Source organism: Chinchilla lanigera, unplaced genomic scaffold, assembly GCF_000276665.1.
Source record: "Chinchilla lanigera isolate Chin_1 unplaced genomic scaffold, ChiLan1.0 scaffold00011, whole genome shotgun sequence".
Lineage (NCBI taxonomy): Eukaryota > Metazoa > Chordata > Mammalia > Rodentia > Chinchillidae > Chinchilla > Chinchilla lanigera.
The window spans coordinates 22,212,984-22,225,375 of record NW_004955412.1 but is presented as its reverse complement, the minus strand read 5'-3'; the positions used below and the strand labels follow the sequence as shown (position 1 = coordinate 22,225,375).

At 38.4% G+C, this 12,392-nt stretch overlaps 1 long non-coding RNA gene and 1 pseudogene across 1 annotated transcript; one reads left to right on the top strand and one right to left on the bottom strand.

The window, feature by feature from the left end:
* Nucleotides 1-422: 422 nt before the first annotated feature.
* LOC102014544 lies at nucleotides 423-2,334 on the top strand. The gene is made up of 2 exons (XR_260009.2): nucleotides 423-586; nucleotides 1,994-2,334. It is a non-coding gene; the product is annotated as an uncharacterized LOC102014544 (long non-coding RNA).
* Nucleotides 2,335-4,478: 2,144 nt separating this feature from the next.
* Nucleotides 4,479-12,392, bottom strand: part of LOC106147860 — a 24,124-nt pseudogene continuing 16,210 nt past the window's right edge.

Sequence of the window (12,392 nt, the reverse complement as noted above, 5' to 3'; positions counted from 1 at the left end):
CATTGATCTGAGGGAAAACCTAACAAGGCTACAACACATCGTAGAGAATCCCTCTCAGCACCTCCTCCCACATCTGGTTAGAGGGAGCCAGTGTCTGTTGTCTTTGGTGCCCTTGTATGCAACCACTCGTTTTCTAGGGACTTTGGAGTTTCTAACCACTGAAAAGGGTGAATAAAATCAAAAACAAAAACCACAATGCTCCAGAAGTTTGCAGACAGGGAGAGAAAAAAAGAAGAAAAAATAAAGAGATAAAACACTTCAGAAGGCAAGGGGGGGGGTAAGACAATAAAAAGCTTTTGGCTGCACTTACCAAAGCCCGCAATCCCAATTCATGGTTATTTTTAAGTTCCTGCCTGATAATTCCAACATCTGATTTATCTTCAGGTCTGCTTCTTTCCTCCGTGATCACAAGCTCTGCTTTTGTTTTCTGCTTTTTCTTGTGTCTTGTAATTTTAATTGTACATTGGACGTAGTACACGAATGCACAGTAACACCTGCCATAAATTATATTTTCCCCAGGAAAATTCTCAGCTCTTCTGTCAGAATGCTAAGGATTTCTAGCCCTAAGGATTTCTAGAAGCACCAAGTAAGTACCAGTAAGACATCAGAAAATTCTTTGTTGTTTTGTAGCACAGACAAGAGCTTTCTGAACCATGAATGATTGACTTCTCAAGTTCAGCTTTTAGTGTGGAACTGAGAGTTTTTTGTTGTTCTTCAGATCCACTACCATCTTTATAGATGGTCTCTCTGCCCTACTGACCTACTTCTAGTTTCTAGAGGATCACTGCTTTATTCCCAGTAAAGGCTTACTATGTCTTAAAGATATCTCTATGTTTTCCGGCCCTGCATTCAATGAAAGCCCAGAGTGACTCAGAGGGACTTCTATCTTCTTTCTGTTGTACTGCACACTTCATGGGGCCATTATTTTAACTTGGGAAGGGGCAGATCACTTTATATTAGGAGTCTCTAAGTTCTTCTACTCTCTTTCCAGCCTTCAGTATACCATCCAATGTAGCTTATCTGGTTTATTATTGTTGTCAGGGTAGCAGCAACACTCTCTCATGACTCAAAATTAGAAAGTCTACAACTTGTGATCTAATGGCATATAATGGATAGGAGAACAAAACTGGACTGTAATATGACAATTAGAAACAATGGAACTGAGGAAGTCATTCACTTCTACCCATTTAATTCTAAACAGTACCTTATTATCATTACTTCTATTGTCCTAAGAGAGGTAGAAAATGAAATTAAATAAAAAAGCCTCAGGGGATCTCTGGTGCCCTTGGTAAGTACAAACATGTTGTATCTCCTAACATGACCTTCAGCCACCTTCACCCTATCCCACCTCATTAAAGGTTCATAAATATGCACCACATATCGTAAATATAACTAAGACCAGAGCATCTTTTGGCACGAGCATGCATATTGAGAGCCTCTAAGATGACTCAGTAGCCTGTCAATCATTCCTAGAGATTCAGAGGGAGACACCTGGGCTGAGGTGCATATCCTTCAAATTCCCAAAGCCCCATATGGGGTTATTTTTGCTGTTACTGCTTCCATGTTGCTATGACCTGGGTGCTATGTTGTTATTTTTACTTTTATTTTTCATGCTGATACTTTTTAAAAAACAATTCTGACCTATCCTCTGTTGGCACAGACTTGCCCTGAGCACAACGTCCTGTAATCCCCAATAAATGTAGCTGCTTGCCGTTTGCTACTGGGTGTATGCTTGGCAATGCTTTCCTCCTCGTATACAAGGGCCTGGGTCATATCAGCCCATGCCACAGTAACACTAAGAAGGGTATAAAGGAGAATCCAAGAGTCTTACATAAGCCAAAACTCTACAAAGAGCTTCTGTAGAAACTAGCCCCTCAAAAGGACACTTGCCTATTTGTGACTGATTCTAGTATGAGTAGGGGAAACAAAGAAGAATTTCCTCTGTAAACAGAACTGCAAAATAGGACTTTTATTGGTTTTTTTTTTCTTTTAGAGACAAGCAACTTCTCTAAACTTCCTCTTATCAAGCACATGGCCAACAACCTCTCTTCTCTTCAACCCAAAATAAGTGACAAAATATGAAGATGCTGGTTCCCTGAGGCTTGTAGCCTGGTTTCTTTTATACAGGAAAAAGCAGAATGAGCTGAAGATGTTGAAAGCAATAAAGCAAGTGTAGACATGTACATTATCACTCTGTGCTCCCCTCCCCTCTGTTCCTTACTTAGTATAAAAGACTCTTGCCCACCTGTACGTGGTTAGATGGTGACTTGAGAAAAGTGGGCTCTCCATCTCACTGGAGATAGGTTTAAATAAATCTCTTCCTTCTTACCAAAATATATGGCTTCCTTTGATTTGGTCAGCTTTGAGCCGATGAACCTAAGTGTGCAAAACCTGAATGACTCATAATTCAAGCACACACTCACATTGGTTTAGTAGTATAATCCATGCTGTCTACGTGATTTAAAGACCAGCAGGTCAAGATTTCTCTTTAAAGTAGCTTCAGGTTGGCATTGCCCTTATAAGTCTAGCAGAAGCAAATCAAATTCTCCCTCTTGAATTCATGTAATACATTGCTTTCAGGGGTTTCTTTTGCACCTAGGTTATCCATGACTTGTAGTTCTGTAGTATATAGGAGTCCAAGGCTTTGGATGCTAGACAGAGTGAGTGGTGTATTTGCCCTTCCCACATTCATGGTCCACTTGAGCTGCTTCCTCTCACCTGTTCCCTGAGGACCAGATTCATATATGCTCTGACTGGGGAGGAATACGGAAAGTTGTGTGCAGTGTTTCTTCTTCTTCATTTTTTTTTTTATTTTAAAAATAAAAGGAGGAAAACATTAACAGACAGACAACCTTTACAAATAGCAAAAGAACAATATAAACAATACAGAGTTACAAACAAAGTGGTAGGAAATTAATAATTCTGGTTGAATTACATATGGATATCTTCAAAGTGGTTTCTCATGAAAACAAATAGGGGCATGCAATATTGATCAATCAAGGACTCATTAACTGTTTCTTTCAGCAAAGAAATAGAAGACAGTAGACCAACTATGTTAACTACCCTGTATATACATACATACATACAAAATTTCTCCTCCTTTCCCTTCTCTTTCCCCACATCCCAGTTGCCCTTTACTCTTGAGCATTTTCCTATCATTTCACAATGTCTATCATATCTCCGAGTTACGTGCAATGTTTCTTAAGATTAAGGGCAAACTCCACTTTGATGTAAGGCACCCTGGCAGTTTTATGCATGAATAAAACCAGTGAGAGTCTTCATATGACGTGTGAACCAAGGGTCATCTGGTTGTTCACCAAATTATGCCCGAGGAGGCTGGATATGAGTTCTTAGAAATGAAAAATATCTTTCTGACCACCACTTAAATTGCCATCTTCCAGACTGATTGGGAGCTTGGCCAAGTTAGATAGGTATTTTAATCAGGTTCTATTGACATAGGTATGTTGACCATAAGCACTTACCTGTGATCACCAACAGGAATAAAGAGACAGAAACAGGTAACATAGCTCTTCTGATAGGGCTCGTGTGAAAGATATCAGAGGCAATATATTTCCTACCAGGTTTTCCAACATATTTATCACTGGAGAAGACAACAGACCATAGATTATTCGGACCCAAGGAAAGTTATTTGTTTCACAATTGCTAAAAACAGACAGAAGCTTTGATCCGAGTAGGGCACTGGGTGAAATGATCTCCAGAAGAGAGAACTAGGGATCTCCTTGTGGCTAAAGATATAACAGCCTGAGAAAAAAAAAAATGAAACTTTTTTTGAGAATTTCTGTGCACTCAAAATTAAAAAAAAAAAAATTACTAAGACATAAGGAACTAAGTCCAAATGAATGAAAGTCACAAGAAAAGATAAGGATCAGACTTCCAGAAGACAGACATTGAAATTACTAGACATGGATTATGTATGAAGGATGTTTAATCTATTTAAATTTTAGATACTTGGATGAATTTGAAAATCTTTTTAAAAATCATCATGTTGAGTAGAAAAAGCTAGTCCAAAATCAGTAAAATGAGGACATTAATATTAGTTTGTTTATATAACACAATACTACAGAATGTTTTTTTAAAATCCATTAGAGCCATACACATCAACATGTACTGATATAATAATATAATAAGTGAAATATCATAAGGGGAAAATACAAGACAGAGAAAAATACATTCGAGTTTCTTTTTTTCTCTTTGATCAAGTCATTATTCAAAATAAGCTGTCCAAACTTATGTGACCTGTATGAAACAAATAAATTTTAACAATCTATGCAGCAGTTGCTTGTGTAGTTTTCTTTTCTTCCTTATGGTTTTTCGATAGCTGCAGATTCCCCGCCCCCCATGGCTTCTGCTTCTTAAGATCAGCAGCCTTCCTTCCTTTCTTTGCCACAAGCTCCCTGCCTGCACCTGCCTCTTATATGATTTGGCTGCTAGTGTTGTTGTGGTAGCTGCAGGTTTATTCACAGGTCTCTGTGACTCCTGGCCTGGTGAAGAATGACGTTCCAGCACATGGCCTTTGCATATGGGTTCAGCTTCAACATGATTCTTAGAAATGATGATGATTTCTTCAGTGTATCCTTCTTCAGACATCTATGATAAATCTTCTCATACGGTGCTAGAGGGCTCTGGATCTCTGAACTTTTCAAGATTCTGCTGAGCTCTGGATTGATCACCTGTACACAGGTAGGTTACACTTACTCTTGAGGGAAATATCTGTAAACCAAGTGCCATACAATTTATCTAGGTTCCAGAAAGCCCTTTCAGAATGCAGAAACATGCTACATGCTCACCAGGTGGAAGTTTCAAAATATTTGGATTGCTTACAATAAGCAGAATAATGCTGGGAATATTTCTGACAGCCTTCATGATACCACTGTCTTCATTATCGGCGATGCAGAGTGCCCTGCACTGGATATGATGACAGTTTCTCATTTTGCTCTTTTCAGCTCTCATTTGCTGAGAGGTATAAATCTTTATTATTATCATTCCGGGCTTAAGCTTCTTAAGGAGCAAAACAGCCTCCTCAGTATTCTTTAACATCTTTGAGTACCAAAGAAAGTTTAGGAACTTTAATGTGTGCTCTTCAGACATGACCAGTGCTGGTAAGGCTGAGGCAGCCGGAGCAGAGCAAATAGCATACAGGTATTGGGTTGTGTTCACTCTGCCAGTGATGCCAGGTTTTTGCTTGTTTCTTTGTTTTTGTTTTTGTTTTTTTTCTGGTACCGGGAATCGAACTCACGACCTTGTGCTTGCCAGGCAGGCGCTGTGCCACTGAGTTAAATCCTCAGCCCCTGGTGCCAGGTTTTGGTTGGTGCAAACAAGCAGGCTCCATGACACATGTTTCCAAAGGCACTCTGGCCAGAAAAGTGGGTTCTACTAACTCATATTCTGGGAATTAGAGCCATAGGTCTGCTAGCATACCAAGCATCAGCTGTGGTCTGATGACCTTCTAACTCCATGACAGTACAGGAGTTTTTAAAATGCAAGTTTCAAGACCAGGACAAATTAAACATTATATTATTTAGCGATGTATCGTATATTATAAATCTATCTTTTAAAGTAACTGGTAATTTATAAATCATAGTGGTGATTTATCCAGGTAGGATAGAAAAGATAGGAGAGGGAGCACTGCTGGCTTCAAAGATTTGTCTGGTCATATTAATCACCACCAGAAGGTGGTGATTATACTGGTGTTTGTTTTTAATTAACATTATTTAAATATATAGGCAACTTCTATTAATTATTTTTATAAGTGATTTTATACTTTTAAAACTTCAATCACTTCTCGGCATTTTAGCTAAGATCAAGTGCATTTTAAAACTTCACATAAACCCCATTTGAAGATCCACAGTTTACATCTGAGTCAGAAAGATCTGAGTATGAACTTCCACTTTCTTGGAAGACAAAATATCAAATGAGGCCATCTAGTGGTGACTCAGAGAATCGCCAAGGCAGGGATTTCCCAACTCAAGGAATACAGTACACTAGTTTGTAAGGCTTTTATTTCAAAATAACCCATTCATAAAAACACACACGCAAAAGGAAAATTAAGTGAATAACTTTTTTTCTGTAGCATGCTAACAACGTTCAATTAGTCTCCAACTTGCTCAAAATTACAAGTCATTTTTGACATTTTTGTGAGGCCCCAGCCTCCAATATCCCCATGACGTTTACCTCTTGTTGGCAGTACTTCCCCTCTTACTTCAGGTGCTGTGGCACTTCCCTTCGGCACACCCCTTCTTTTTACATCCTCCCTCCTGGGCTTTAGGAGGTTCCTTCTTACATTGTCCCTCACCTAAGCACAGCTGCTGGTCTCACTTTAGTTCAAGGTCATGAGATAGATTCGTGCTGCAGCACAAAGTTTGTCCAGGTCATTCTCCATGTATGAGAATCTTGTTATATGAAAACAAACGAGGTGTAGAGCTGTGCGTGGCATAAACGCCATGCATATTTTTAGAAAGAATACATCTACTTCATATATGTATGAGATTTGGGGAAGGACATTCAAGAAACTGATCATCTTAGGCTTCTAGGGAAGAAGAGTCTATGGAAATTGAGAAATAGACTTTTTAAAATGTCTGTGTACTGATGTTGATTGAGTTTTGCAACAGTGTCCATGTATTACTTCCTCATAGATATTTTAAAGAAAAAAATGTATGCATTATATATATGTAGATGATACCACAATGATAAATTTCCTATAGATGAATAACCTGATGCTTTCTATTAGATTTTATGTCCCGAGTTTTTTGCATGGTAACCATCACATAGGGCAATCTTGTGTTATCAGAGGAAAGGTCTTCCTTTGGTTGAAAGAACCTTTCTAGCTATGTATGTGCTTGGATGTATTTATTATCCTCAATACTTCAAAAGTCTTTTAAAAATTATTTATCTTACAACTAATACTTTATATTGAATACAATTAGGTTGAAAACACCAGTTTATACTTCTATATATTTGAATCTTGATGCCTTATAAATTGCTGAAATCTAACAAGCCTGGCTTAGCTTTTGCAGAGATCTACTTTAGATGCTAACCGAGAGAAACACTATATGGAATTTCTTTAATTTCTGTGGACTTCAAAATGATTATATAATCAAGTATCACTTCAGGAGATAATAAGTGTTTCTGAGCAAATCTCTTATAGGATGGGAAGGGTGACTTTGAACATATTTCCGCATGCCTTCACATTGCAGCAATGAACTTTAAACACTGACCTGAGATCAGTGGATGAGGCTGGGCAGCAAGTCCATCAGTGTCACTTCAAGGATCCAGTCCTTCCATTGTCTGGAAGGGGAGACAAACAGACCCCAAAAGATGGAAGATCAAGATTTGCCTGGTTTCTTAGGGGAGCGATTACTCTCTGCTGGATGTGAAAAAGGAAGTAAGTATGCCCCACTGTGGCTGACAGCTGTCCTACAACAGAGGAAAACCAGACTTAACATGGTACTAGCCCCAAGGGCAGAAGGCAAAGAAGGAAAGAACTCAGGTTCTTAATACCCGGTCAGCCTCAAAACCAGTCAACCTTGGAGTTCCCTTTCTCCGGACTTTGTGCAAATGTCAGCTTATTAATTTTTCATTAAGTTCAATTAGGTTGTTTTTTCTATTACTTCCTATTGAAAGCATCCTAACTGATCCATATTTTAATAGTATAATGAGAAAATTCATCTGTAAATAAATTCCCCTGGAGCTACACTAGACTTTAAACACCCATCTATCATATTCCATGAATACTTTAATTGTAAAAGTATAAACATATTCCAGAATAGTAGATATAGTCAAGGGAATTGGATTTTATAATTTCTTTTTTTATTTTATAGAGAATTTTTAAAAAATAATAAAAGAACAACAACATAGACAAAAACAAAACAACACAAAAACAATAAAAATGATACAGGGTTTCAAAACAAAATGATAGGAATTAATAGTGGTTGTTACATTACATATTGTTATCTTCAAAAAAGTTGCTCAGATTACCAGATGTAAGAATGCAAGATTTTTTTTTTTTTAGGTATGCCACCCACCTCCGATGAGATCCCCTCTAACACAGTCGGCATTTTTTGGTTTTTCTCCGGTACTGGGAACCGAACTCGGGACCTTGCGCTTCCCAGGCAGGCGCTTTGCCACTGAGCTAAATCCCCAGCCCAGAATGCAAGATTAATCAAACCATTAAACAGAATAAAACATAATTTAAAAAAAACATTAGAAATGATACAAAGCCTCACTAAACAAGATGGTCAGAATTCACCAGTGGTTTTTATATTACATATTGCTTTCTTCAAATTAGTTGTTCAGATTACTAGATATAAGCATGCAAAATTGGTCAAAAAAAATTAAGCATTAACTATTCCTTTCAGTAAATCAATAGATATCAGCAGTACAATTATCCTAGCTATCCTTCTATGTATATATACATATATTTTTTCCTTTCCTTCTTTGTTTTCTCTTTTCCCTCATCCCTATAGGGGACAACGACTCTTAGCATATCATTTTAAGATAGAATAATTCTAGCCTTAATGCAAGCCTCAAAGTGTGTCTTGAGAAACATCCTGGAGGGTTGTAAAGAGTTAACTTTGCAGTCCTGACTTAGCCCTGGAATGATTCTCCAAGGACAAAGAACACCGGGGGGCATAGATAACCATCTATGACCCTGCCTGGGTTGTTTCATCCCATCCCTGGCCCTACATGAACATTGTAACCATTAAGGAAATGTGTGATTTTCTAACGGGGGACATATAGAACAGAGTACAGAAAATATACATCATTGCGATTGGGCTCATGACCAGAGCCTGACCCGGTTAGATGGCACAAGGAAAACAACATGTGGCTAGGGATACAACATTCCAATCTGTTACCATGGAAACCAAAAATGTATATAAGCTGGGAACAAAGGCAGGTCCATGCCCACTTCCCTGGCTTGCAAGTCGGGATGAGAGGTGACCGGTATAAATTAAAACTTTGTCAGTTCTCTTTGGTCTCTTGCGGAATACAGCCCGAATTTTTGCCGTAACATCCCAGTTGTTCTATATAATGGATAGTAGAATATAAAATGAATAGCATTAAACACTAGTACAGGTTAAAACCTCTACATGAACTATTAAACAAAATAATCACATGCTTAGGGAGCTAAGGTAAGAGGGACTCTACAGAGTTTATCATGCCACCCTTAGTTTTGGTTGCATTTTGGGGATTGCCATTTTTGTGATTTTTTAAACTGATCTTTGAGCTCTTTCACAAAGAAGGGCATAGGGACATCATTTTTGGGTTGTGTTTGAGTCATCAGTTGGCTTTAACTGGCCCTGCAGGTAGACTTCAGACTGTTAGAGGAATGTATTATGACAGGTTTAATGGGGACTGGGGATTGAACCCAGGGCCACATGCATCCTAGGCAAGCACTTCACCACTGAGCTACATCCCCAGCCCTTTTTATTTTTTATTTTAAGTGACAATGTCTGTTAAGTCACCCAGGCTAATCTTGAATGAGATCCTACTGCCCCAGCCTGCCAAGTAGCTAGGATTACAGGTGTCTACCACCAGCATTATAGACCAATCAAAATATTTTTGACAATATTTTGTGCACTATTCATCCTTTATTAGTACCTTCAAGCAAAAATTAAGAGAATGCCTCAGCCTTGCTACAGTCTAGAATTTTCTCTACTTGTCTACAGTTGAATGTAATTAATCTCCACAATACTTCTCAGAAATGTAATAATTAGAATTCAACTGAAATTAGTGTTCAGATGCTAGAAAAACCAACTTGTTTATGCTGAAAAATAACAGATCTATAAATGTGAAATACTACTATAATACAATTAGAAAAAACTTACAGACTTTTCTCAGTTTTAAAAAAGCCAGTCTCAGATTAGGGCTTAGAAATTTATAATATTGTTATCTTTAATCTAGAGGAAAGTTAGATTCAGGAACTACATTTAAATTGTTTAGCTTTTTATCTATGTGTCTACCTGTCATCCATCTACCAACTGTACTGATTATTGATTTTAAATTACTAATTCAGTTTCTTTCATAGCTTCAGTTACCTTTAGCTTCCTATTTTTCCTTGAGTCAACTTTACTAGAAAAACATTTGTATTTTTAGGAAACTGTTCATTTTGTCTAAGTTTTCAAATTCAATGGTAGAAAACTCTTTAAAAAATTTTTTTAGTTTTAAAATCCATGCTGCATTTATCCCCTCTTTCATATTCCAAAGTTTTAAAAAAAAGTTATGTCTGTCAGGAATTTTCTTTTGTTTGGTTTCATTGGTTCAAAAAACAATTAACATATGCCTCTGTTGTCTCTATATTTTGTCAACATTTTATATTTCAATAATTTCTTCAAATTCTTCCTGGATGTGTTGTGATCATGGAGGCCTGGCTTTGGATACTAAATATGGCCCCTGGCCCCTTCCTGTCTGGCACTGTTCTACTGCTCCACTTCTGCCAGCCACAAACTGGGCAGATTTGCTCCTCCACATCCTCTGCTATGAATTTTCTTTTTGCCTTAGAGTCAGCCAATTATAGAATGAAACTGAGCAAATAAAACTGTCCTCCTTACATTGCGAGTGTCATGACCCACCAATGGGAAAGCCAACTGATACAGAAAATTGGTACCAGATGTGAGGTTGTTATTGTCACTATACCTGACCATATGGTGTAGAAGCCTGTGGAACAGCTTTTGCTGGAAGAATTTGGAAAAGTTTAGAGATGAGGACTAGAGAAGCCCTAGCGGCCTATAAGCAGAGCTCAGAAGACAGAATGATGATAGGAATGCAGACTGTAAAGATCAGGCTCAACAAGGACTCCATTGATAGTTAGATTGGAGGCCATGTATGCTATGCTTTACTAGCGAATATCTTGGGCTGGGGATATAGCTCAGTGACACAGCATTTGCCTGGCAATGGCAAGGTTGTGAGTTCAATTTCTGGTACCAAAAAAAAAAAGGGGGAGGGGGAATATCTCTACATTTTTCTTATGTCCTAAGACTTTATGTAAGACTGAGATTAATGGTGGTAGACTAGTAGGTCTAGTGGATAAAATTTCAAAGCACCTCAATATTCAGGGTGTGTCATGAGTACTGCTGACTGCTACAGATTCTTAGCGAGAACTGATGAGAAAAGGCAGGGCACAAACATTTGAAAAACTTAAATTTTGGCTCACAAGGAACATGTGTAAAGGTTAGGACCAAAGCAGGTATGACTGTTTAAGAGATTAATAATACCATTAAAAAGAAACCAAGTATTTTGTACAAGGACAAAAAGGAGAATACCTAGAGGGATTCGGAGCAATCAGCAAGCCCTGCTTATTTCAGGTTCATGGGTGTGAAGTGTATACCGTTCATTTGTGAAAAGAGTCTTGGGACTCCTGCTTGGTAAAATCTGCCTTGGTAACTAGTTCCATGTTATTCATTTCACTGTGCTTAGCCATCCAAGCATTCACAGGTCACTGCTGCCATGGTCCAAGGGGGGTTTGGCTACTGCTCCTGCTGACAATAAGTTTTGGCATTGTCCAAATGATGCTGGTTTGACTAGAATGTAAAATGTAAGAACTGTGGGGTCAGGAAGGTTTTCACCCTGGTTTTAAAGGAAGACCTGGGAGGGTAGGCAAGGAACCTCAGAGGGGGCATGAAGCTATGGGAATAAAGCCAGAGGTGCAGTGGACACCCCATGGAGTCACAGATGCCAGATACATGGAATAACTGCTAAAAAAAGCTGCAGGCCCTGAGTGGAGCCAGGACAAGAAAGAGCTCATGTAGGCTATAACTAACTGACAAGGCCGCAAGGGTGAGGCCACCCTTTGGAACTCACATTTTACCACCAGGTGCCCTGGATTCTAGACATGGAACTATAGGACTTAATGTTTGCCCTGCTAGGATTTGGTCTTGTGTTGATCTAATTCTTTTCTATCCCCCAATTCCTCCCTTTTGTAATAAAAATGTTTATTCTGTGTCATTTTTATCTTGGGATTATGTAATTTATTTTTATTCTAACAGAGGTTCACAGCTAAGAGTTTGTTTTGAGACTCTGAAGAGACCTGGACTCGGACTACTGATAAATGCTGAACTGTGGAAACTTGGAGAGGGAATTATTATATTTTCAGTTGTACACAAGACAGTTTTATCATTTTTGGCAGAATTATGACTTTGTGTTTGAGGATTATACATGGCTTAAGATGTTGTTATGGTCGATACATTGTGTCAACTTGGGGAGTCTAGAGGTTTGGCTAAGTGACTCAGCAGGGTGCTTACTTTGTATTCATCCTGAGCCTGTGCAAGAGGAATACAGGAAGATTATGTGAGAGCTACATACCCCTTAGGTCGGGGTAGCCTGCTTACAATATAAGGGAGGAAAAAAGGCTTGTTGTACCCCCTTTACTCTTGTTG